A 26,317-nucleotide genomic window follows, 5' to 3' on the forward strand; every position below is an offset into this window, starting at 1 on the left:
AGTATGGTTCCCAATCAGAGGCAGCTGTCTATCGTTGTCTCTGATTGGGGAACATACTTAGACAGCCCTTTTCCACACCGTATCATACCGATAACAAACATATAGCATTGTTCAGATAATAAGGAATTCACATCCTTCAGCCATGTCATTCAGGTTACATTCATCACACCCACACTCTCTCTCATGCTGCATCTCAGATTATCAATAGCAAATTTTATTATGAACATTAGTTTCCTTTATCGAGTCTAAAAGAAAATATGTTTTCACTTTCACCCTGTGGGAGGAGAAACTTATATTATATTTCGATCAACCTTTCCAACGGACCTGGATTCATCCAGAAAGACTCCCCTCACGGAAAAACACATGAATTTCACGTGATCACATATGATTTTATGTGAAGTTAATGTGATAACATGTGCAAGACGTGATAACACGAACCGACACGTGACAACATTTGAGCACATGTGATAACCCAGGTGTCAAATGCAATTGAGATATTTTATCTTAAAAGGCATAATTGACATGATTCAAATTAAACAGTCATGGTCCCTGCAGGTTTTGCCTTGTTCCTGGTTTGTTCAAGGAACATCCCAATAAAGTTTTTAGGATGTTCTTAGAATGTTGTGTCATGGTCAGCTGGAAGTTTTTGTCTAGTTGCTGTGAAAATACAGTAAATACACTAGTTACTGTATCTTTACAGCTAAATTAAGGTATGAATGTTAAATGACTGTATGCTGCTGTATGCTGATTACTTGGAACTCAATCTCAGCTGGGAATTTGAATTCACAAACTCTTGGTTGCTAGATACCTGAAGTTCCTGCTGCACCACCAGATCTCTGGACATAACGGAGATTGCCTATACATAAACTACTCTTCAAAAGTTTGGGTTCACTTAGAAATGTCCTTGCTTTTGAAATAAAGCCATTTTTTGTCCATTAAAATAACATCAAATTGATCAGAAATACAGTGTAGACATTATTAATGTTGTAAATTACTATTGTAGCTGGAAACTCCTGATTTTTTCATGGAATATCTACATAAACGTACAGAGGCCCATTAACAGCAACCATCACTCCTGTGTTCCAATGTCACGTTGTGTTAGCTAATCCAAGTTTATAATTTTAAAAGCCTAATTGATCATTAGCAAACCCTTTTGCAATTATGTTAGCAGAGCTGGAAACTGTTGTCCTGATTATCGAAGCAATAAAACTATGCTTTTTTAGACTAGTTGAGTATCTGGAGCATCGGCATTTGTGTGTTCGATTACAGGCTCAAAATGGCCAGAAACAAATAACTTTTTTCTGAAACTAGTCAGTCTATTCTTGTCCTGAGAAATGCGAGAAATTGCCAAGAAACTGAAGATCTTGTACAACACTGTGTACTACACCCTTCACAGAACAGTGCGAACTGAGCAAGAGGAAAAGTACATTAGAGTGTCTAGTTTGAGAAACAGACTCCTCACAAGTCCTCAACGGGCAGCTTCATTAAATAGTACCCACAAAACATCAGTCTCAACGTCAACAGTGAAGAGGCAACTCCGGGATGCTGGCCGTTTTATATATGGAAAAACAGATAGTAAAAAATACATAAAAAGGAAGTTTGTTTTAAAGTTTTTGCCCTATATCTGAGATGTATGTATGTATTTTTATATATAGATTTTTACTTTGGCAATTTGGCAATAAACTACTTCCATATATACTTCCATTAACTTTTTAAACGGGCACCTTGCTACCTTCAGACGAGTCTTGTGAGGCTTGTGGGCATCCTAGACCAAAACAACCTCTCCATAGAGGTTGTCTTGGTGTATAGACCAAACTATTTGGACGCTACAGACAGAAGATGGCAGATCGACGGTACTGACTTCAGACGAGTCCCGTGACGCTTGGGGGGTTGTAGACGGAGAACACCATCGTGTTTGTGAGAGTCCATAGAGGGATCATAGAGGGATCATATTAGCTTGTAGGCTAATCCGTTCAGCCGCAACACACGTTTTTGTGAAAAGACCGATTTTCTCATGGTCTGACAAACAAATCAAATCAAATCAATGTTTATTTGTCACGTGCGCCGAATACAAGAGGTGTAGACCTTACAGTGAAATGCTTACTTACAGGCTCTAACCAATAGTGCAATAAGGTATTAGGTGAACAATAGGTAAGTAAAGAAATAAAACAACAGTAAAAAGACTGGATATATACAGTAGCGAGGCTTTAAAAGTAGCGAGGCTACATACAGACACCGGTTAGTCAGGCTGATTGAGGTAGTATGTACATGTAGATATGGTTAAAGTGACTATGATGAATATATGATGAACAGAGAGTAGCAGTAGCGTAAAAGAGGGGTTGGCGGGTGATGGGTGGGACACAATGCAGATAGCCCGGTTAGCCAATGTGCAGGAGCACTGGTTGGTCGGCCCAATTGAGCTAGTATGTACATGAATGTATAGTTAAAGTGACTACACATATCTGATAAACAGAGCGTAGCAGCAGTGTAAAAAGAGGGGTGGGAGGAGGCACACAATGCAAATAGTTTGGGTAGCCATTTGAGTACCTGTTCAGGGGTGTAATGGCTTGGGGGTAAAAAACTGTTGAGAAGCCTTTTTGTCCTAGACTTGGCCCTCTGGTACCGCTTGCCATGTGATAATAGAGAGAACAGTCTATGATTGGGGTGGCTGGGGTCTTTGACAATTTTTAGGGCCTTCCTCTGACACCGCCTGGTGTAGAGGTCCTGGATGGCAGGCAGCTTAGCCCCAGTGATGTACTGGGCCATACGCACTACCCTCTGTAGTGCCTTGCGGTCAGAGGCCCAGCAATTGCCGTACCAGGCAGTGACGCAACCAGTCTGGATGCTCTCGACGTTGCAGCTGTAGAACCTTTTGAGGATCTCAGGACCCATGCCAAATCATTTTAGTTTCCTGAGGGGGAATAGGCTTTGTCGTGCCCTCTTCACAACTGTCTTGGTGTGTTTGGACCATTCTAGTTTGTTGTTGATGTGGAAACCAAGGAACTTCAAGCTCAACCTGCTCCACTACAGCCCCGTTGATGAGAATGCAGGCGTGCTTGGTCCTCATTTTCCTGTAGTCCACAATCATCTCCTTAGTCTTGGTTAGGTTGAGGGATAGGTTGTTATTCTGGCACCACCTGGCCAGGTCTCTGACTTCCTCCCTATAGGCTGTCTCGTCGTTGTCGGTGATCAGGCCTACCACTGTTGTGTTGTCTGCAAACTTAATGATGGTGTTGGAGTCGTGCCTAGCCATGCAGTCGTGGGTGAACAGGGAGTACCTGAGGGGACTGAGCACGCACCCCTGGGCAGCTTCATTGATGAGGATCAACGTGGCAGATGTGTTGATACCTACCCTCACCACCTGGGGGTGGCCCGTCAGGAAGTCCAGGATCCAGTTGCAGAGGGAGGTGTTTAGTCCCAGGATCCTTAGCTTAGTGATGAGCTTTGAGGGTACAATGGTGTTGAACGCTGAGCTGTAGTCAATGAATAGCATTCTCACATAAGTGTTCCTTTTTTCCAGGTGGGAAAGGGCAGTGTGGAGTGCAATAGAGATTGCGTCATCTGTGGATCTGTTTAGACGGTATGCAAATTGGAGTGGGTCTAGGGTTTCTGGGATAATGTTTTTGATGTGAGCCATTACCGACCTTTCATAGCACTTCATGGCTACGGACGTTTGTGCTACGGGTCTGTAGTCATTTATACAGGTTGCCTTTGTGTTCTTAGGCACAGGGACTATGGTGGTCTGCTTGAAACATGTTGGTATTACAGACTCATGTTGAAAATGTCAGTGAAGACACCTGCCAGTTGGTCAGCACATGCCCGGAGAACATGTCCTGGTAATCCGTTTGGCCCCGCAGACTTGTGTATGTTGACCTGATTAAAGGTCTTACTCACGTCGGCTACGGAGAGCGTGATCACACAGTCGTCCGAAACAGTTGATGCTCTCATTGCATGCCTCAGTGTTGCTTGCCTCGAAGCGAGCATAGAAGTGATTTAGCTCATCTGGTAGGTTTGTGTCACTGGGCAGCTAGCGGCTGTGCTTCCCTTTGTAGTCTGTAATAGTTTGCAAGCCCTGCCACATAACACGAGTGTCGGAGCCGGTGTAGTATGCTTCAATATTAGCCCTGTATTGACGCTTTGCCTGTTTAATGGTTCGTCGCAGGGCATAGCAGGATTTCTTGTAAGCTTCCGGGTTAGAGTCTCGCACCCTGAAATCGGAAGCTCTACCCTTTAGCTCAGTGCGAATGTTGCCTGTAATCCATGGCTTCTGGTTGGGGTATGTACGTACAGTCACTGTGGGGACGACATCCTCAATGCACTTATTGATAAATCCAGTGACTGATGTGGTGTACTCCTCAATGCCATCGGAAGAATCCTGGAACATGTTCCAGTCTGTGATAGCAAAGCAGTCCTGTAGTTTAGCATCTGCTTCATCTGACCACTTTTTTATAGACCGGGTCACTGGTGCTTCCTGCTTTAATTTTTGCTTGTAAGCCGGAATCAGGAGGATAGAGTTGTGGTCGGATTTACCAAATGGAGGGTGAGGGAGAGCTTCGTACGCGTCTCTGTGTGTGGAGTACAGGTGATCTAGAATTTTTTTCCCTCTGGTTGCACATTTAACATGTTGATGGAAATTTGGTAGAACTGATTTAAGTTTCCCTGCATTAAAGTCTCCGACCACTAGGAGCACCGCCTCTGGGTGAGTGGTTTCCTATTTGCTCATTTCCTTTTACAGCTGACTGAGTGCGGTCTTAGTGCCAGCATCTGTCTGTGGTGGTAAATAAACAGCCACGAAAAGTATAGCTGAAAACTCTCTAAGCAAGTAGTGTGGCCTGCAATTTATCACAATATACTCTACTTCAGGCGAGCAAAATCTAGATACTTCCTTAGATTTCGTGCTGTTCTTTCTTGCCGTTGCAGCTTGTATCCCGCTAGCTGAATATCCATGTTGTCATTCAGCCACGATTCCATGAAACATAGGATATTACAGTTTTTGATGTCCCTTTGGTAGGATATTTGTGATCGTACCTCATGTAGTTTATTATCCAAGGATTGCACGTTGGCGAGTAGTATTGACAGTAATAGCAGCTTTCCCACTCGCCTTTTCCGGGTCTTGACCAGGCATCCGGCTCTTTGTCCTCTGTACCTGTGTCGCTTCCTCTTGCAAGTAATGGGGATGTCGGCCCTGTCGGGTGTTTGAAGAATGTTTTGTGCGTCTTACTTGTTGAAGAATTTTTTTTTTTCTGATCAGAGGTGAGTGATCACTCCTGATATCCTGAAGCTCTTTTTTTGCCATAAGATACAGTTGCAGAAACATTCTGTACAAAATAAGTTACAAATAACGCGAAAAAAACACATTAGCACAATTCTTCCAAGATGGCGTAGCAGTAAGTCGTCCTGTCTCGTCGTGTCCCTTGTATATATCGTATATTTTTTGTTTTTTACATATTTTTCTTCGCATATCTCTTCAAAAACATTTTGCTAAACCTAAGCTTCCAAATACTCTCCTGCAACCCGCCTCACCCAATGTAGCTATTTTTCCTAAAGTATTTATATTTACTTCGGAACCGGAACCCCTCAACTGAAGCTAGCCAGCTAACCACCAGCTATGCTAGCGGTCTTCAGCTAACCGGTCATCAGCTAAGCTAACCTTTAGCTCGGAAAGCTCTCGCCAGCTCGAACAACGCGACTCTAACCAGAGCATAACGGACCTATTTATTTTTCATCCCCGGATTCATCCCCGGATTCCCACCGCAAACGGAACATTTTTCAGCTGGATCTTCACAACTAGCTATCTAGCTAAACCGCAACCCCGGATGATTACTCCTGGCTAGCGCTTCCACCCACTTAGCGTGAAGCTAGCCCGGCCAGCGCACCTGTACTACCACCGTAGCATACTCCTGGGCTACAATACCCGGGCCCACGACAGGTCTATCGATGTCACCGCATGAAGAGGAATAAACAGACTCACCCCATCGCGACGTCCCCCAAAGGCTAACTCTCTAGCCCTCGCTATCTCCCCTGCTAATTTGGCCTGCTAAAGCTTGTCTAGCCCCGGTCCGCTAACTGCCACCTTGTTTAGCCCGGGCCTACGAACTGTTAGCTTGTTAGCACAGGCCTGCTAACCGTCTGAATCGCCGCGTCCCAAACACGCACCGGACCCATACTCACTTTCTATCTCTTTTTGATTTTTAATCTGTTTATACCTTTCCGGAAACCTGCCTCACCCAATGTGACACGGAATCGCTATTATTTTTAATTTTTAGAACACACTCAAGAACCTCCAGAAGCCAACCAGCTAACTAGCTACAAGCTATTTAGTCATTGTTAACTTTTTTTCAACCTGGATAACACTCGCCAGTCCAGCTCCCCTGCCCCATCCACCGCTGCCCCCTGGACACTGATCTCTTGGCTACATAGCTGATGCACGCTGGACTGTCCATTAATCACGGTACTCCATTCTGCTTCTTTATGTTTTATCTGTCGGCCCGTTGTCTAGTCAACGCCATTTTACCTGCTGTTGTTGTGCTAGCTGATTAGCTGTTGTCTCAGCTACTGTTTTAGCTAGCTTTCCCAATTCAACACCTGTGATTACTATATGCCTCGCTGTATGTCTCAAATGTCAATATGCCTTGTATACTGTTGCTCAGGTTAGTTATCATTGTTTTAGTTCACAATGGAGCCCCTAGTTCTACTCTTCATACCCCTGATACCTCCTTTGTCCCACCTCCCACACATGCGGTGACCTCACCCATTACAACCAGCATGTCCAGAGATACAACCTCTCTCATCATCACCCAGTGCCTGGGCTTACCTCTGCTGTACCCGCACCCCACCATACCCCTGTCTGCGCATTATGCCCTGAATATATTCTACCATGCCCAGAAACCTGCTCCTCTTATTCTCTGTCCCCAACGCTCTAGGCGACCAGTTCTGATAGCCTTTAGCCGCACCCTCATACTACTCCTTCTCTGTTCCGCGGGTGATGTGGAGGTAAACCCAGGCCCTGCATGTCCCCAGGCACCCTCATTTGTTGACTTCTGTGATCGTAAAAGCCTTGGTTTCATGCATGTCAACATCAGAAGCCTCCTCCCTAAGTTTGTTTTACTCACTGCTCTAGCACACTCTGCTAACCCTGATGTCCTTGCTGTGTCTGAATCCTGGCTCAGGAAGGCCACCAAAAATTCAGAGATTTCCATACCCAACTATAACATCTTCCGTCAAGATAGATCTGCCAAAGGGGAGGAGTTGCAGTCTACTGCAGAGATAGCCTGCAAAGTAATGTCATACTTTCCAGGTCCATACCCAAACAGTTCGAACTACTAATTTTGAAAATTACTCTCTCCAGAAATAAGTCTCTCACTGTTGCCGCCTGCTACCGACCCCCTCAGCTCCCAGCTGTGCCCTGGACACCATTTGTGAATTGATCGCCCCCATCTAGCCTCAGAGTTTGTTCTGTTAGGTGACCTAAACTGGGATATGCTTAACACCCCGCCAGTCCTACAATCTAAGCTAGATGCCCTCAATCTCACACAAATCATCAAGGAACCCACCAGGTACAACCCTAACTCTGTAAACAAGGGCACCCTCATAGACGTCATCCTGACCAACTGGCCCTCCAAATACACCTCCGCTGTCTTCAACCAGGATCTCAGCGATCACTGCCTCATTGCCTGTATCCGCTACAGAGCCGCAGTCAAACGACCACCCCTCATCACGGTCAAACGCTCCCTAAAACACTTCTGTGAGCAGGCCTTTCTAATCGACCTGGCCCGGGTATCCTGGAAGGACATTGACCTCATCCCGTCAGTTGAGGATGCCTGGTCATTCTTTAAAAGTAACTTCCTCACCATTTTAGCATTTTAGCATAAGCATGCTCCGTTCAAAAAATGCAGAACTAAGAACAGATACAGTCCTTGGTTCACCCCAGACCTGACTGCCCTCGACCAGCACAAAAACATCCTGTGGCGGACTGCAATAGTATCGAATAGTCCCCGTGATATGCAACTGTTCAGGGAAGTCCGGAACCAATACACGCAGTCAGTCAGGAAAGCTAAGGCCAGCTTCTTCAGGCAGAAGTTTGCATCCTGTAGCTCCAACTCCAAAAAGTTCTGGGACACTGAAGTCCATGGAGAACAAGAGCACCTCCTCCCAGCTGCCCACTGCACTGAGGCTAGGTAACACGGTCACCACCGATAAATCCATGATTATCGAAAACTTCAATAAGCATTTCTCAACGGCTGGCCATGCCTTCCGCCTGGCTACTCCAACCTCGGCCAAGCCTCTCCAAGTTCTCCTTTACCCAAATCCAGATAGCAGATGTTCTGAAAGAGCTGCAAAACCTGGACCCGTACAAATCAGCTGGGCTTGACAATCTGGACCCCCTATTTCTGAAACTATCCGCCGCCATTGTCGCAACCCCTATTACCAGCCTGTTCAACCTCTCTTTCATATCGTCTGAGATCCCCAAGGATTGGAAAGCTGCCGCAGTCATCCCCCTCTTCAAAGGGGGAGACACCCTGGACCCAAACTGTTACAGACCTATATCCATCCTGCCCTGCCTATCTAAGGTCTTCGAAAGCCAAGTCAACAAACAGGTCACTGACCATCTCGAATCCCACCGTACCTTCTCCGCTGTGCAATCTGGCTTCCGAGCCGGTCACGGGTGCACCTCAGCCACACTCAAGGTACTAAACAAAATCATAACCGCCATCGATAAAAGACAGTACTGTGCAGCCGTCTTCATCGACCTTGCCAAGGCTTTCGACTCTGTCAATCACCATATTCTCATCGGCAGACTCAGTAGCCTCGGTTTTTCGGATGACTGCCTTGCCTGGTTCACCAATTACTTTGCAGACAGAGTTCAGTGTGTCAAATCGGAGGGCATGCTGTCTGGTCCTCTGGCAGTCTCTATGGGGGTGCCACAGGGTTCAATTCTCGGGCTGACTCTTTTCTCTGTGTATATCAATGATGTTGCTCTTGCTGCGGGCGATTCCCTGATCCACCTCTACGCAGACGACACCGTTCTATATACTTTCGGCCCGTCATTGGACACTGTGCTATCTAACCTCCAAACAAGCTTCAATGCCATACAACACTCCTTCCGTGGCCTCCAACTGCTCTTAAACGCTAGTAAAACCAAATGCATGCTTTTCAACCGATCGCTGCCTGCACCCGCATGCCCGACTAGCATCACCACCCTGGATGGTTCCGACCTTGAATATGTGGACATCTATAAGTACCTAGGTGTCTGGCTAGACTGCAAACTCTCCTTCCAGACTCATATCAAACATCTCCAATCAAAAATCAAATCAAGAGTCGGCTTTCTATTCCGCAACAAAGCCTCCTTCACTCACGCCGCCAAGCTTACCCTAGTAAAACTGACTATCCTACCAATCCTCGACTTCGGCGATGTCATCTACAAAATGGCTTCCAACACTCTACTCAGCAAACTGGATGCAGTATATCACAGTGCCATCCGTTTTGTCACTAAAGCACCTTATACCACCCACCACTGCGACTTGTATGCTCTAGCCGGCTGGCCCTCGCTACATATTCGTCGCCAGACCCACTGGCTCCAGGTCATCTACAAGTCCATGCTAGGTAAAGCTCCGCCTTATCTCAGTTCACTGGTCACGATGGCAACACCCATCCGTAGCACGCGCTCCAGCAGGTGTATCTCACTGATCATCCCTAAAGCCAACACCTCATTTGGCCGCCTTTCGTTCCAGTACTCTGCTGCCTGTGACTGGAACGAATTGCAAAAATCGCTGAAGTTGGAGACTCTTATCTCCCTCACCAACTTCAAACATCAGCTATCTGAGCAGCTAACCGATCGCTGCAGCTGTACATAGTCTATTGGTAAATAGCCCACCCATTTTCACCTACCTCATCCCCATACTGTTTTTATTTATTTACTTTTCTGCTCTTTTGCACACCAATATCTCTACCTGTACATGACCATCTGATCATTTATCACTCCAGTGTTAATCTGCAAAATTGTAACTATTCGTCTACCTCCTCATGCCTTTTGCACACATTGTATATAGACTCCCCCTTTGTTTTCTACTGTGTTATTGGCTTGTTAATTGTTTATTCCATGTGTAACTCTGTGTTGTCTGCTCACACTGCTATGCTTTATCTTGGCCAGGTCGCAGTTGTAAATGAGAACTTGTTCTCAACTAGCCTACCTGGTTAAATAAAGGTGAAATAAAAAATTAAAAAATTAAAAAATTGGTTGGGCACCCGTAAAACTGCTGCCATTTCTTCCGGCGCCATTTTCACTGTAGTTTGGCCACCTTCCGACGTACAAGCCGCCAATGCCGGATGAGGTGGATTGAGACGCAGCCAATGCAAAAAAACAGATGTCTCTAGCTTAAAGAGACAGAATTTGATCTGGAATTTTTTATTAGGCTAACATCAACTATAGGGGTTTAAATAATACACATTGGTATTTAAGCCAATTATATTATATGACTGAGAGACTGAAAAACAGCTCTCAAGGCCATCAGCCTGTTAAACAGCCATCACTAGCACATTAGAGGCTGCTGTCTAATAACATAGAATAGGAATCACTGGCCACTTTAAGGAATGGAACACTAGTCACTTTAATAATGTTTACATATCTGGCATTACTCATCTCATATGTATATACTGTTTTCTATACTATTCTATGGTATCTTAGTCACTTAATAATGCTTACATATCTTGTATTACTCATCTCATATGTATATACTGTTTTTCTATACTATTCTACTGTATCTTAGTTCGTTCCGCTCTGACATCGCTCGTCCATATGTATATAGTCTTAATTCATTCCTACTGTACTGGGTGTATGTTGTGTAATTTGTTAGATATTACTTGTTAGATATTACTGCACTGTCGGAGCTAGAAGCACAAGCATTTCGCTACACCCGCAATAACATATGCTAATCACGTGGATGTGACCAATAACATTTGATTTGATTTGACATTTGATTTGTTGCCTCCTGTTTAAGTTTATTGTGTTGGTAATGACCTTTTTTAAAATTATAATTATTTGTTGTTAGCTACAGTATCGTCAGCATAGCCTAGCTTGACTTGCTAGAAAGTTATAGAAACAAGTTGAGGAAAAAGTAACTAAACAAAACAGATTTATTATCAAATTAAACAAAATGTCTCTCCTGGTTGCCTGGAACATACTAGTATGATTTGGCACCAGATCCAAACAGCTAAGAAGGACAAGAGAGACCTCTATGTCATCTTTCTCGACCTGGCCAATGCCTTTGGCTCAGTTCCCCATGAACTCCTCTGGGAATCCTTCAACATTTTCCACGTACCAGAACCCATCCCTACACTGGTAAAGGCCTATTTCCAAGACCTGCAATTGTGTTTCACAACACCTGACTTCACAACAACATGGCAGCGCTTGGAAGTAGGCATAATGGCAGTCTGTACAATTTCACCTCTGGCCTTCACTATGGCCATGGAAGTCATCATCAGGGCATCGAGATGGTTGGTCGGCGGTGAGAGAACTAAGGAAGGGCTCCGTCTCCCACCTATCCGAGCATACATGGATGACATGACTACACTGATCACCACTGCAGCATGCACCAGGCGGGCCCAGATGAAAATCAAGCCAAGCAAATCTCGAAACATCTCCATAGTCAAGGGACAGCTTAAAGATGTGAGGTTCTGCATTGGAGATGAACCGATACCAACGGTGTCTGAGCAACCCGTCAAGAGCCTGGGTAGATGGTACAACGAAAGCCTCCGGGATAAAGATCAAGTGCAGCAAGTAAGGCAGGACATCGCCGACGGTCTTGAGAACATCAACAAGACCCTACTGACTGGGAAGCTCAAGCTTTGGTGCCTACAGTTTGGACTTCTCCCCCGGGTAATGGGGCCACTCACTGTCTATGAGGTCCCAATAACAACAGTGGAGAAGATGGAGCGAACCATTACCTCATACGTGAAGAAATGGCTGGGTGTCCCACGATGCCTGAGTAACATCGGCCTCTATGGCAAAGGGGTCGTTGAACTACCTCTTACAACTCTAACGGATGAGTACAAGTGCTCTAAAGTAAGACTTCAGATGACATTGAAGGACTCCAAAGACCAGACCATTAGCAAGGCTGCACCTCCCCTACAAACTGGACGGAAATGGACATCATCCAAGGCTGTGCAGCAAGCAACATCAGCCCTGAGACACCAAGACATTGTGGGGAATATCCAGCATGGAAGAGGAGGCTTTGGCCTGGCAGCAAGCAAACCAACGTTCCATAAGGCAACAACATCTGAACGCAGGAAGCTGGTGGTCGAGGAGGTGCGCAGACAGGAGGAGACTGCAAGAAGTGCAAAGGCTGTCTCTCTTGCTAAACAAGGGCAATGGACACGGTGGGAAGGCCTGGAGAGGAGAAAGATCAACTGGAGTGAGCTTTGGCAAATGGAGGCAAGCAACATCAGCTTCATCATAAGAGCTGTTTATGATGTGCTTCCATCACCAAAAAACCTACATCAATGGTATGGCGAGGACCCGACCTGCCCCCTCTGCCCAGCTCCAGCGACTCTCAGGCATATAATGACAGGTTGCAAGACCAGCCTCTCACAAGGCTTCACCTGGAGTCACAATCAGGTCCGCAAGAGCCTGGCTGCAGCACTTGAGACCAAGAGGAGTGCAACCAATTCATTACCTCCAAAAACAAGCAATCCCGTCAAAACAACAACATTCATCCGTGAGGGACAGAAAAGCTCCAAGTATCCTCCTACGAAACCAGAAACTGGACACCTAGCCATGGCCCGGGACTGGGAGATGCTTGTCGATATTGGCCAGCAACTCATTTTCCCACCTGAGATGGGATTTTCCCACCTGCTTCTACCAACCTAAGGTACTCTGGTCCCCTTCACGAAAGGCTGTGTACATCATAGAGCTCACAGTCCCGTGGGAAAACTACTGTTGAAGAGGCCTATGAGCGTAAGAAACTGCATTACTGTTAGAAATATTATGAATAAATGAATAAACAATATTCTAATTTGAAATAGAACTGTAACTAAGTAAACTTATTTTATTTTATTATATCTGATTAACAATATGAGTTCATAAGAAGGGATTGTGCGACACTGACAAGGAGTAATTAAAGTTAATGAACACCATTCCAACTAGGAAGAAAGGAATGGTTTGTGGATTAAGTAAACAGATAAGGTAGTTAACCTATGGTTGAACCGACGAAACTGTGCTCTGGGGTGTTTTAGATAAGGCAGTGAGTGCATTCCTAGGTTTTCTGTTAATTAGAACTGTCAGCTAAGTGGTGACTGATAATGGTGAGGAGTCAAAAGTCAATTCAGTTGTGTTGTGTGTCCTGTGTATGTGCTAGGGGGGTCTGAATGAACTTTTAACTTTGTCCCGGTCGAGAGGAGGCGATTCTGTTCAGCAATGAAATGATGTCATGTTATTGTATATAAACTGTTGCTCGTGGTAACGTGGCAGCGCGCTCCGAGAATAAATTATGTTACCTATTATAAGACTGGTCTCCGTCTATTCTATGCAAACAAGAATCTTACAAATTCTCATAAAATAGATTAAGGGAATTCAATGAATGAAAACACATTGGTATAATTAAATTACAGTAACAGTTACACAGAGTTGGCAGCAGACACAACTCAGCGTGGCTGGAATGCAAAAGTCTGGTCAGTTGAAGTGGGATGCAGAGGATTCGTGGCTTCTTCCACCATCAGGTTGCTGAAAGAACTTGGAATCCATGGACAGGCTCTGTGGCAGACCGTCAGAGCAGTTTCTCAAGCAGCTGAAAGTGGCAGCCAGTGGATCTGGATCAAAAGGAAGGACCCTTGCCGGGCTATAACTTCATATAACTTCCCACCCCCATCTGAGAACCCAATTCAGATCCCTCCAACTTGAGGAGGGCATATGAGGTATGCGGTCAGCTGTAGGGCTGGCTCAGGGAATAGGGCGCCCCTGCCTTGCATAGTCCCGTGGGAAATCTTAATTGGGCATAGGACACAAGCTAAGGCTTGATCACCCTTTAGCTGGCCACCTTTGATGAGGGTGTTTAGTGATTAAAGGCCAAAACACCCACTGATTCGAAGGCTCACTACTGAGGATGTGTCCCAAAATTGACATCTTAACCCAGTCTAAGAAATAAACCTCCCATGCCACTCTGTCAACATCACGGCAAATCTCATGTGAGTGCATACCATCTATTGGCACAATGGACGGTTTTTAACATCTCGTCCCGTTGTTTTATGATTCTGTTTTGAATGAAAATGTCATATTTTTCAATCTCCCAACATAAATGTGATATCTGACAAGAGACTATGCTCTCCTCCATCTTGTCTTGCGTTGTGAAACCAAGGGGCTAGGATTCTGGTCTAGAAGCACAGCTTTGACTGCTCCTACAGTTTTGCGTCGGTACTGCAGTTTTAACTGACGCCTGGCCCAGAAAGACAATTTCCATACACAGCCACATAGAGAAGTCAGATTAGAAAATTCCTTACAAGACACTTTAATCATCACCTTTGTGCACAAAACATCCATTGAATTAGTCAAATAATTGTTGCTGAGGCCAATCCTATTTTGCATCCCTCACAGCCAAAGTTAGTTTTAGCATTTTATAGTCATCCAATGTCTGCCATGTTTTTGGACCTTGTGATGACGTAGTCGCTGCTTGCGCTGCTTCCTGTGTGCACTGAGTGCTAGTCCACATGTGATTTTAATATTTTTCAAATCAAATCAAATTTGAATTGTACATGCTTCCTAAACAACAGGTGTAGACTAACCTAGCGCTCCGGTACCACTTGCCATGAGGTAGTAGAGAGAACAGTCCATGACCTGGGCGGCTGGATTCCTTGACAATCTCCAGGGCCTTCCCCTGCCTGGTACAGAGGTCCTGGATGTCAGGGATGTTGGTCCCTATAAACCGTATGCAACACGGATATAGACGGACCATGAATCGGCGTATGGGAACGTAAGTAGATTGGAAAACAAAGGAAAATGCCTCACACTGCTGCTCATGCTCCCAGGTGATATTTATTTACAACGTTTCCACCTTTAGATCTTCATTAGGCAACGTGAGTAGATTACCTTGACAACAACAGGCGGACATCTAAGATACAGTCCACAGTTGTTATTATACCTCAGTGTGTGTAACCCTATCCTATGCTCTCCATCCAGTAGCGGAACAAGACTGAATGAAATTGACGAACTGTGTAATGGAATATGTCACGATGTAAATGGGGCATCATGATGAAGTCTCTCCTGCTCATGGTGTTGTTCATGCACTGCTTGATAGCAGCCAAGTCAAGCATGTTGTAGAACACAGCAACAGGTTCCTCCTTCCACTGAGTACAGACTTGCCATCTGATCCAAAACAGCCGATACTCGCTCACCTGCTGCCCGTAATGGATCCTTTCCTAGATATGGAAAGCCGTTCAGCATGAATCTGAATAATACTCATCAGAGATGTCTTGATCCATTTCTTTCCTGCTGAGTATTTTTCATTCAGATCTTGTAGCAACACTAACACAACATGTGCATCCATTCCTCTTGGTCTAGCAGATGGAAATGATGCACGCTCTCACTGTGTAGCCTACTCTCCTACTCTCTAAATTAGACTGATAAAGAACTTTTGGATTCGGTGGACTGATACAGGGGACACCGTTTTGAGATTATAATTAGAATAGATACACTAGAATGGTCCACCCTGTTAAATAATTCTGCATTGTTCGTTTCCCTTCTGTAATCAACTCACCCATTCTCCCCCATCATACTATACTTCATTTATTTCATCTGTTGTTATATGTGTGAAACTGTGGCGGTTGGTGCCATTTAAGATGAGAGAGGATGATATATTTTTTCAATGAGCATGGCCTTATTTCTATTACACCATATTGGATGACTGTCATTTATATTCCATTCACCTAGCCCAATGTAACATCGATAGGTTTAGGCTACTAAATGATGCAACATTTTTCCCTGTACCCATCATGAGGTTGCTACATCCTAGCCTACGAATGAAAGTTTATAACGTACAGTAGGTGCACAGGTTGAAAGAATTTTGAGTAATCAAGGTGACAGACAGTGACACATTCGATACCGCTTTGCACACTCATGCCTTCATCTAGCTGATCTAGGGTGTAATCATTAGTCCAACAGTTGCAAACGAGAGTCTCTATTGAACAAATTCAGGCACGTTAATCCCCGTTTTCATTCCGTTTGCTTCCGTTTAAATGTTTTTTTTCAACAGAATCGGCGCAATGAATAAACTGATCATAAGCAATGAGGCGGCAGGTGCCCTAGTGGCTACCTAACCACTAGGCTAGCTGGGGCGGCAGGTATCCTAGTGGTTAGAGCGTTGGGCCAGTAACTGAAAGGTTGCTAGATCAAATCCCTGAGCTGATAAGGTAAAGATCTGTTGTTCTCCCCCTGAACAAGGCAGTTAACCCACTGTTCCTAGGCTGTCATTGTAAAAAAGAATTTGTTCTTAACTTACTTGCCTGGATAAATAAAGGTTTAAAAAAACCAGTGTACTTTCAAACAGCCTGTTTGCATGTGTCTTGGTTGTGTGCTTAGTCTGAGGTCCTGAGCGCACTGGAGCAGGTTTTCATCAAGGATCTCTCCCTGTGTGTGCCTTCGGGAACTATTCAGACCCTTTGTTTGTTTCAACATTTTGTTAGGTTACAGCATTATTCTAAAATTGATTAAAATAATTGTTTTCCTCATCAATCTACACACAATAATTCATAATGAAAAAGGAAAAAATGGGTTTTTAGAAATACTTTACATAAGTATTTAGATGAATTACTCAGTACTTTGTTGAAGCACCTTTGGCAGTGATTACTGCCTCGAGTCTTCTTGGGTATGACGCTACAAGCTTGGCACACCTGTATTTGGGGAGTTTCTCTCATTCTTCTCTGCAGATCATCTCAAGCTCTGTCAGGTTGGATGGGGAGTGTTGCTGCACAGCTATTTTCAGGTCTTTCCAGAGATGTTCAATCAGGTTAAATTCCAGGCTCTGGCTGGGCCACTCAAGGACATTTAGAGACTTGTCCTGAAGCCACTCCTGCGTTGTCTTGGTTGTGTGCTTAGGGTCATTGTCCTGTTGGAAGGTGAACCTTCGCCCCCAGTCTGAGGTCCTGAGCGCTCTGGAGCAGGCTTTCATCAAGGATCTATCTGTATTTGCTCCATTCATCTTTGCCTCGATCCTGACTAGTCTCCCAGTCCCTGCCGCTGAAAAACATCAACACAGCATGATGCTGCCACCACCATGCTTCACCTTGGTGCCAGGTTTCTTCCAGACGTGACGCTTGGTATTCAAGCCAAAGAGTTCAATCTTGGTTTCATCAGACCAGAGAATCTTGTTTCTCATGTGCCTATTACTGACGAGTGGCTTCCATCTGGCCACTCTACCATAAAGCTCTAATTGGTGGAGTGCTGCAGAGATGGTTGTCTTTTTGGAAGGTTCTCCCATCTCCACAGAGGAACTCTAGAGCTCTGTCAGAGTGACAATCGGGTTTTTGGTCACCTCCCTGACCAAGGCCCTTCTCCCCCAGTTTGCTCAGTTTTCCCTGGCGGCCAGCTCTAGGAAGAGTCTTGGTGGTTCCAAACTTCTTCCATTTAAGAATGATGGAGGCCACTGTGTTCTTGGGGAGCTTCAATGCTGCAGAAATGTTTTGGTACCCTTCCCCATATCTCTGTCTCAGCACAATCCAGTCTCAGAGCTCTACGGACAATTCCTTCAACCTCATGGCTTGGTTTTTGCTTTTCCTTCATTCCAGGTGAAGCTGGTTGAGAGACTGCCAAGAGTGTCCAAATCAAGGCAAAGGGTGGCTACTTTGAAGAATCTCAAAATAAATATATTTTGATTTGTTTAACATTTCTTTGGTCACTACATGATTCCATATGTGGTATTTCATAGTTTTGATGTCTTCACTATTATTCTACAATGTAGAAAAATAGTAGAAATAAAGAAAAATCCTGAAATGTGTAGGTGTGTCCACATTTTTGACTGGTACTGTACAGTATGTTCTTGATTAAAAAATAAGCATCTGGTGGCCCTGCTGAGACATTAATGCACTCCAGACCAAAAGGTTTCAGGTACTACTCCCCAGAGCATTTATGCACACTTAATGTCAAGTGTCCCTGAGCTCCGCTACTTTTACGTTGGTGTTGTCAGATAATCACACAATTACTGACTTGAGTCTGGGCAACTTTCAGCAGTGCAGAAATGTATCCATGCCAATAAACATGTGTCCGATCTCTGTCTTGGCGACAAACCCGGTGGTGTAGCAAGAAATTCAGATTGCTGGAATCCCTCTTATGGAAATATCACATGATTTCACATGTGGAAGATCACATGATTTCACAGTAATGTCAAATCATGTTATAATGTGTTTTTGGAACATGTCAGATGTGATGGCGGCAGGTAGCCAATGCCCTTAAGAGCGTTAGTCCAGGAACTGAAAGATTGATGGTTCGAACCCCCAAGGTGAAAAAAATCGGTTGATGTGCCCTAAAGGACAAGGCACATAACCCAGAGTAAGTTGCTCTGGATAAGAGCATCTAGTAAAATGTGAAAAAATATTTTTGGAACACTTCACATGTGACAGTGGTACGCTGTTTAGTTAAAATATGACCCCATCTGGGATTTTAACTCATAACCACTGGATGTGAGGGAGGCTGACCTTTCTGCTGCACCACAAAGTCTGTAACATTCCTTACCTATAATTCATCTCTGCACTTAGCAACAGAGTGCTGTTTTACTCATCAGTTAATCTGATTATTCACTCAACATTGATATAATTGACTTATCTCATCAATTTGAGGGTTTTCGGTACAGTTGTCTAATGTTGGTGGGAAATATATTATTCTGTTTTAATGATACTCCTGAATCACTGTGATAAATACAATGGTTTTTCTTGAGTGTATTTTTTACTTTGAAGTCCGAAGTGTAGGAATACAGGTGACATCAGTCATTGACACAGACGTGGTGGTCTGAGTACCAGTTAGCTAACATTCCACTCTTTGCCACTCCTTGTTATTACCTTTTATACAGACATGGAGTGCAGGGAGCGGATTATCTAAAGAGACTGGTACCCAGGCTATAGACTTGGACACTGTGCTATCTAACCTCCAAACGAGCTTCAATGCCATACAACACTCCTTCCGTGGCGTCCAACTACTCTTAAACGCTAGTAAAACCAAATGCATGCTTTTCAACCGTTCGCTGCCTGCACCCGCACGCCTGACCAGCATCACCACCCTGGATGGTTCCGACCTTGAATATGTGGACATCTATAAGTACCTAGGTGTCTGGCTAGACTGTAAACTCTCCTTCCAGACTCATATCAAACATCTCCAATCGAAAATCAAATCTAGAGTCGGCTTTCTATTCCGCAACAAAGCCTCCTTCACTCACGCAGCCAAACTTACCCTAGTAAAACTGCCTATCCTACCGATCCTCGACTTCGGCGATGTCATCTACAAAATTGCCTCCAACACTCTACTCAGCAAACTGGATGCAGTTTATCACAGTGCCATCCGTTTTGTCACTAAAGCACCTTATACCAACCACCACTGCGACCTGTATGCTCTAGTCGGCTGGCCCTCGCTACATATTCGTCGCCAGACCCACTGGCTCCAGGTCATCTACAAGTCCATGCTAGGTAAAGCTCCGCCTTATCTCAGTTCACTGGTCACGATGGCAACACCCATCCGTAGCACGCGCTCCAGCAGGTGTATCTCACTGATCATCCCTAAAGCCAACACCTCATTTGGCCGCCTTTCGTTCCAGTTCTCTGCTGCCTGTGACTGGAACAAGTGGATGCAAAAATCGCTGAAGTTGGAGACTTTTATCTCCCTCACCAACTTCAAACATCTGCTATCTGAGCAGCTAACCGATCGCTGCAGCTGTACATAGTCTATCGGTAAATAGCCCACCCATTTTTACCTACCTCATCCCCATACTGTTTTTATTTATTTACTTTTCTGCTCTTTTGCACACCAATATCTCTACCTGTACATGACCATCTGATCATTTATCACTCCAGTGTTAATCTGCAAAATTGTAATTATTCGCCTACCTCCTCATGCCTTTTGCACACAATGTATATAGACTCCCCTTTTTTTTCTACTGTTACTTCCGGCGCCGACAGAGATGGCCGCCTCGCTTCGCGTTCCTAGGAAACTATGCAGTTTTTTGTTTTTTTACGTGTTATTTCTTACATTAGTACCCCAGGTCATCTTAGGTTTCATTACATACAGTCGAGAAGAACTACTGAATATAAGATCAGCGTCAACTCACCATCAGTACGACCAAGAATATGTTTTTCGCGACGCGGATCCTGTGTTCTGCCTTACAAACAGGACAACGGAGTGGATTCCATGCAGCGACCCAAAAAAACGACTCAGAAAAAGAGGGAAACGAGGCGGTCTTCTGGTCAGACTCCGGAGACGGGCACACCGTGCACCACTCCCTAGCATTCTTCCTGCCAATGTCCAGTCTCTTGACAACAAGGTTGATGAAATCCGAGCAAGGGTAGCATTCCAGAGGGACATCAGAGACTGTAACGTTCTATGCTTCACGGAAACATGGCTCACTGGAGAGACGCTATCCGAGGTGGTGCAGCCAACGGGTTTCTCCACGCATCGCGCCGACAGAAACAAACATCTTTCTGGTAAGAAGAGGGGTGGGGGCGTATGCCTTATGACTAACGTGACATGGTGTGATGAAAGAAACATACAGGAACTCAAATCCTTCTGTTCACCTGATTTAGAATTCCTCACAATCAAATGTAGACCGCATTATCTACCAAGAGAATTCTCTTCGATTATAATCACAGCCGTATATATCCCCCCAAGCAGACACATCGATGGCTCTGAACGAACTTTATTTAACTCTCTGTAAACTGGAAAGGGATTTATCCGGAGGCTGCATTCATTGTAGCTGGGGATTTTAACAAGGCTAATCTGAAAACAAGACTCCCTAAATTTTATCAGCATATCGATTGCGCAACCAGGGTGGAAAGACCTTGGATCATTGTTACTCTAACTTCCGGGACGCATATAAGGCCCTGCCCCGCCCCCCTTTCGGAAAAGCTGACCACGACTCCATTTTGTTGATCCCTGCCTACAGACAGAAACTAAAACAAGAAGCTCCCACGCTGAGGTCTGTTCAACGCTGGTCTGACCAAGCTGACTCCACACTCCAAGACTGCTTCCATCACGTGGACTGGGAGATGTTTCGTATTGCGTCAGACAACAACATTGACGAATACGCTGATTCGGTGTGCGAGTTCATTAGAACGTGCGTTGAAGATGTCGTTCCCATAGCAACGATTAAAACATTCCCTAACCAGAAACCGTGGATTGATGGCAGCATTCGTGTGAAACTGAAAGCGCGAACCACTGCTTTTAATCAGGGCAAGGTGTCTGGTGACATGACTGAATACAAACAGTGCAGCTATTCCCTCCGCAAGGCTATTAAACAAGCTAAGCGTCAGTACAGAGACAAAGTAGAATCTCAATTCAACGGCTCAGACACAAGAGGCATGTGGCAGGGTCTACAGTCAATCACGGACTACAGGAAGAAATCCAGCCCAGTCACGGACCAGGATGTCTTGCTCCCAGGCGGGCCGCCCCCAGGTGGTGAGGGTAGGCAACAACATCTCCTCGCGCCTTCAAAAGCAGTGGTTCGCGCCCATTTGACTAAATAACTTTTTTGCCCGCTTTGAGGACAATACAGTGCCACTGACACGGCCTGCAATGAAAACATGCGGTCTCTCCTTCACTGCAGCCGAGGTGAGTAAGACATTTAAACGTGTTAACCCTCGCAAGGCTGCAGGCCCAGACGGCATCCCCAGCCGCGACCTCAGAGCATGCGCAGACCAGCTGGCCGGTGTGTTTACGGACATATTCAATCAATCCCTATACCAGTCTGCTGTTCCCACATGCTTCAAGAGGGCCACCATTGTTCCTGTTCCCAAGAAAGCTAAGGTAACTGAGCTAAACGACTACCGCCCCGTAGCACTCACATCCGTCATCATGAAGTGCTTTGAGAGACTAGTCAAGGACCATATCACCTCCACCCTACCTGACACCCTAGACCCACTCCAATTTGCTTACCGCCCAAATAGGTCCACAGACGATGCAATCTCAACCACACTGCACACTGCCCTAACCCATCTGGACAAGAGGAATACCTATGTGAGAATGCTGTTCATCGACTACAGCTCGGCATTCAACACCATAGTACCCTCCAAGCTCGTCATCAAGCTCGAGACCCTGGGTCTCGACCCCGCCCTGTGCAACTGGGTACTGGACTTCCTGACGGGCCGCCCCAGGTGGTGAGGGTAGGCAACAACATCTCCTCCCCGCTGATCCTCAACACTGGGGCCCCACAAGGGTGCGTTCTGAGCCCTCTCCTGTACTCCCTGTTCACCCACGACTGCGTGGCCACGCACGCTCCAACTCAATCATCAAGTTTGCGGACGACACAACAGTGGTAGGCTTGATTACCAACAACGACGAGACGGCCTACAGGGAGGAGGTGAGGGCCCTTGGAGTGTGGTGTCAGGAAAATAACCTCACACTCAACGTCAACAAAACTAAGGAGATGATTGTGGACTTCAGGAAACAGCAGAGGGAACACCCCCTATCCACATCGATGGAACAGTAGTGGAGAGGGTAGCAAGTTTTAAGTTCCTCGGCATACACATCACAGACAAACTGAATTGGTCCACTCACACAGACAGCATCGTGAAGAAGGCGCAGCAGCGCCTCTTCAACCTCAGGAGGCTGAAGAAATTCGGTTTGTCACCAAAAGCACTCACAAACTTCTACAGATGCACAATCGAGAGCATCCTGGCGGGCTGTATCACCACCTGGTACGGCAACTGCTCCGCCCTCAACCGTAAGGCTCTCCAGAGGGTAGTGAGATCTGCACAACGCATCACCGGGGGCAAACTACCTGCCCTCCAGGACACCTACACCACCCGATGTCACAGGAAGGCCATAAAGATCATCAAGGACAACAACCACCCGAGCCACTGCCTGTTCACCCCGCTATCATCCAGAAGGCGAGTTCAATACAGGGGCATCAAAGCTGGGACCGAGAGACTGAAAAACAGCTTCTATCTCAAGGCCATCAGACTGTTAAACAGCCACCACTAACATTGAGTGGCTGCTGCCAACACACTGACTCAACTCCAGCCACTTTAATAATGGGAATTGATGGAAATTGATGTAAAATATATTACTAGCCACTTTAAACAATGCTACTTAATATAATGTTTACATACCCTACATTATTCATCTCATATGTATATGTATATACTGTACTCTATCATCTACTGCATCTTTATGTAATACATGTATCACTAGCCACTTTAAACTATGCCATTTTGTTTACATACTCTACATTACTCATCTCATATGTATATACTGTACTCGATACCATCTACTGCATCTTGCCTATGCCGTTCTGTACCATCACTCATTCATATATCTTTATGTACATATTCTTTATCCCTTTACACTTGTGTGTATAAGGTAGTAGTTTTGGAATTGTTAGGTTAGATTAGTCGTTGGTTATTACTGCATTGTCGGAACTAGAAGCACAAGCATTTCGCTACACTTGCATTAACATCTGCTAACCATGTGTATGTGACAAATACATTTGATTTGACGTGGAGTACAGGGAGTGGATTATCTAAAGAGACTGGTACCCAGGCTATAGACATGGTGGCGTAGCAGAAAGATCCGAATACCGTGAACCAAGAGGTTGTGAGTTTAAAGGTAAAGGTGAAGACACGTTGAATAATAATTTCTGTATAAATAAACATACACAATGTAGTCATGTGTACCAAATATGTGTGTTAAAAAACACTGTATGTTAAAAGCACTGTGTGTGTATCACAATGACTCACTTTTGTTTTAACATGTGAAGTGTTCCAAAAACTCGTGATTTCACATTTGAAATCATGTTTTTTTCTGTAAGGGTCCAACCCTCAATGTAACAGAGCCTTAGGTCAAACCATGTTGAATGTGTTCGCATACAGAGACTGCAGGCTACTACTACGCAGGTAAATAAATGGGGAGAATTTCAATTGGACTGGCTGATCAGGGAAACAACCATCAATTGATATGAGGATGCTTCGAGGCAGGAAAGAGATGTCTAGGTCGGCCTCAGAGGCTTCCTGTCTCCCAAGACCTGTACCCTCCAGCTAGCCTACACCACTCCAGCAGATTTCCTTGCTGAGTGCAGTCACGTTTAATTCCCCTCATTCATTTCTCTGTCGTTCATGTCAGCAAATCTCTCTTACCACTGAGAAATGTGTCCTTTTTACCGGGTGATCCACATTCCCCGGTTCAGTCATTACTCTTTATCCTTAGCGATTGAGCATCCTAGTGTGACTCTCAGGTTATGGTGGATGGCCTGTTGCTTTTCACGTCCTTGAAGATAGAGTCACTGGGGAAGTTTGCTCTGTAACTATACATCTATTTCATCACCAGCGAGCATGATGAGGCGCTGTGAACGCTGAGTTTGCCTCGCAGCTGCCTGCCTGCAAACTCAGTCAGGCGACAGGTAAATCAATCTAGCAGCAGTCAGCTCAATGGCACACATACATTCACAGGGAAAATACTCTGTCTGTAGTTGTTCTGATGAGAAACAGAACGACTATAGACAGACAGAGTAAGTACCTCGGGCACAAAAGGCCACAGACAGAAACAATTTAAATGTGGATGCTTGGCAGAGGTGGTGGGACTGTAGGGACTAAATGATGTGTCAACTTCAATTACGCTACAATACTATCTGAGAATGACAAATCAGAGATAGCCTAACTGTCGGTCTCTATGGCAAGGGGGCAGTGGAGTTGTGAGACACAAATGCATTTGCATTGCAATATAATTTGCACCAGTGAACGATAGAGATAACCAAACCTTCTTCAGGTTTAAGTTTTGGGTACAGGGTCCCTTTTATTAGTTAGATTTCCCCATGTCTGGTTTTAAAATCCAACAGTGTGACCTTATGCAGAGATTCATTTAGGGACAGTGAAGACAGATATTGATTAACAGAAGTGTGGCTTATCAGCTCTCAGATTGAGGATTCTGTAGCTACCGTTGGGAATACTATTTTATACAAACGTTATTTAACCTTTACTTAAACAGGAAGTCATATTGAGATTAACATATATTTTACAAGAGAACCCTGTACACATTACAATAACAACTGAATATTAAAACAACATGCATATGTGTAGAATACAATTCACTACAATAAAAAATTAATACAAAATAAATAAACATTAAATAAAAGCAATCACATTTAACTACATAGAGGTCCTCAATCAATCATGTAAACTGCCTGATTGGCACCAGCACATCTAACTGCAGTAAACTTTGCAGATTGTTCCACAAATTTGGGGCAAAAAAACAAAATGCAGATTTTCCCAAATCTGTGGAAACTGGAGGGATCTCTCGTGTTATCCATTCCATTGAACAGGTTTGGTAACTTGGGATTTTTATCTTAATTAATGATGTTACATACAGAGAGAGTTTCTGTCAGATTGTAAATCAATCAAAGAGAATGAAGCTCTCTTCTTAAAGACAGAGGTACATCCCACAGACTCCAATGAGTCCTAAAATTGTCCCCTGTGATAAAACGCATTGCTGAATGGTAGACTGTGTCCAAGGGTTTCAAAACAGAGGTTGCCACATGCATGTAAACAATATCACCAAAATTCAATACAGGGAGAAGCGTTGTTTGAATAATCTCTCACCTATTTTCAATACTGAGGCATGATTTATTTCTATATAATTTAAAACTATCTTGGATCTTAGCTTCTTAGTCAGATGTTCTATATGTGTTACGAAGGACAACTTGTCATCAATCCAGACACCCAGGTACTTAAATTGAGAAACAAGGTAAATTTGGGTTCAATTTATAGAGCAAATATGTAGGTCCTCAGGGTCAACATTTCATGACCTTGAGAACAGCATGAGCTTGGTTTTACTTGTATTTAACAGTAATTTAAGATCTGTAAGTTATTTCTGAATTGAATCAAAGTCAATTGAATCAAAGTCAAGTCAAGAACAACACTGTCGTTTAAGAGCCGCTTGTGATAAGTGGAATAAGGCCCGAGCAATATGGAGGAGAGAAGAAAAAATGCTCAGTGAAAGTTCAGATAAATGCAATAACACAGCTCAAATGAAGGCTCTCCCTCTCTCTCTCTATCTCAGCTGTCCTCATAGTTGTTTGTTTCCACAGTCATATCGTTGTTGTGCGTCTCCATGGTCATAACATCAGTTCATGACTCCAGAAAATGG

At 44.6% G+C, this 26,317-nt stretch overlaps 1 protein-coding gene across 1 annotated transcript in view; it reads right to left on the reverse strand.

Annotated features, from left to right (window-relative positions):
* LOC112261244 (protein shisa-9B-like) overlaps nt 1-26,317 on the reverse strand; it is a 111,145-nt gene that overhangs the window by 2,792 nt on the left and 82,036 nt on the right. The gene's annotated exons all lie outside the window — the stretch shown is intronic.

Source organism: Oncorhynchus tshawytscha, linkage group LG01 (assembly GCF_018296145.1).
Source record: "Oncorhynchus tshawytscha isolate Ot180627B linkage group LG01, Otsh_v2.0, whole genome shotgun sequence".
Taxonomy (NCBI): Eukaryota; Metazoa; Chordata; class Actinopteri; order Salmoniformes; family Salmonidae; genus Oncorhynchus; species Oncorhynchus tshawytscha.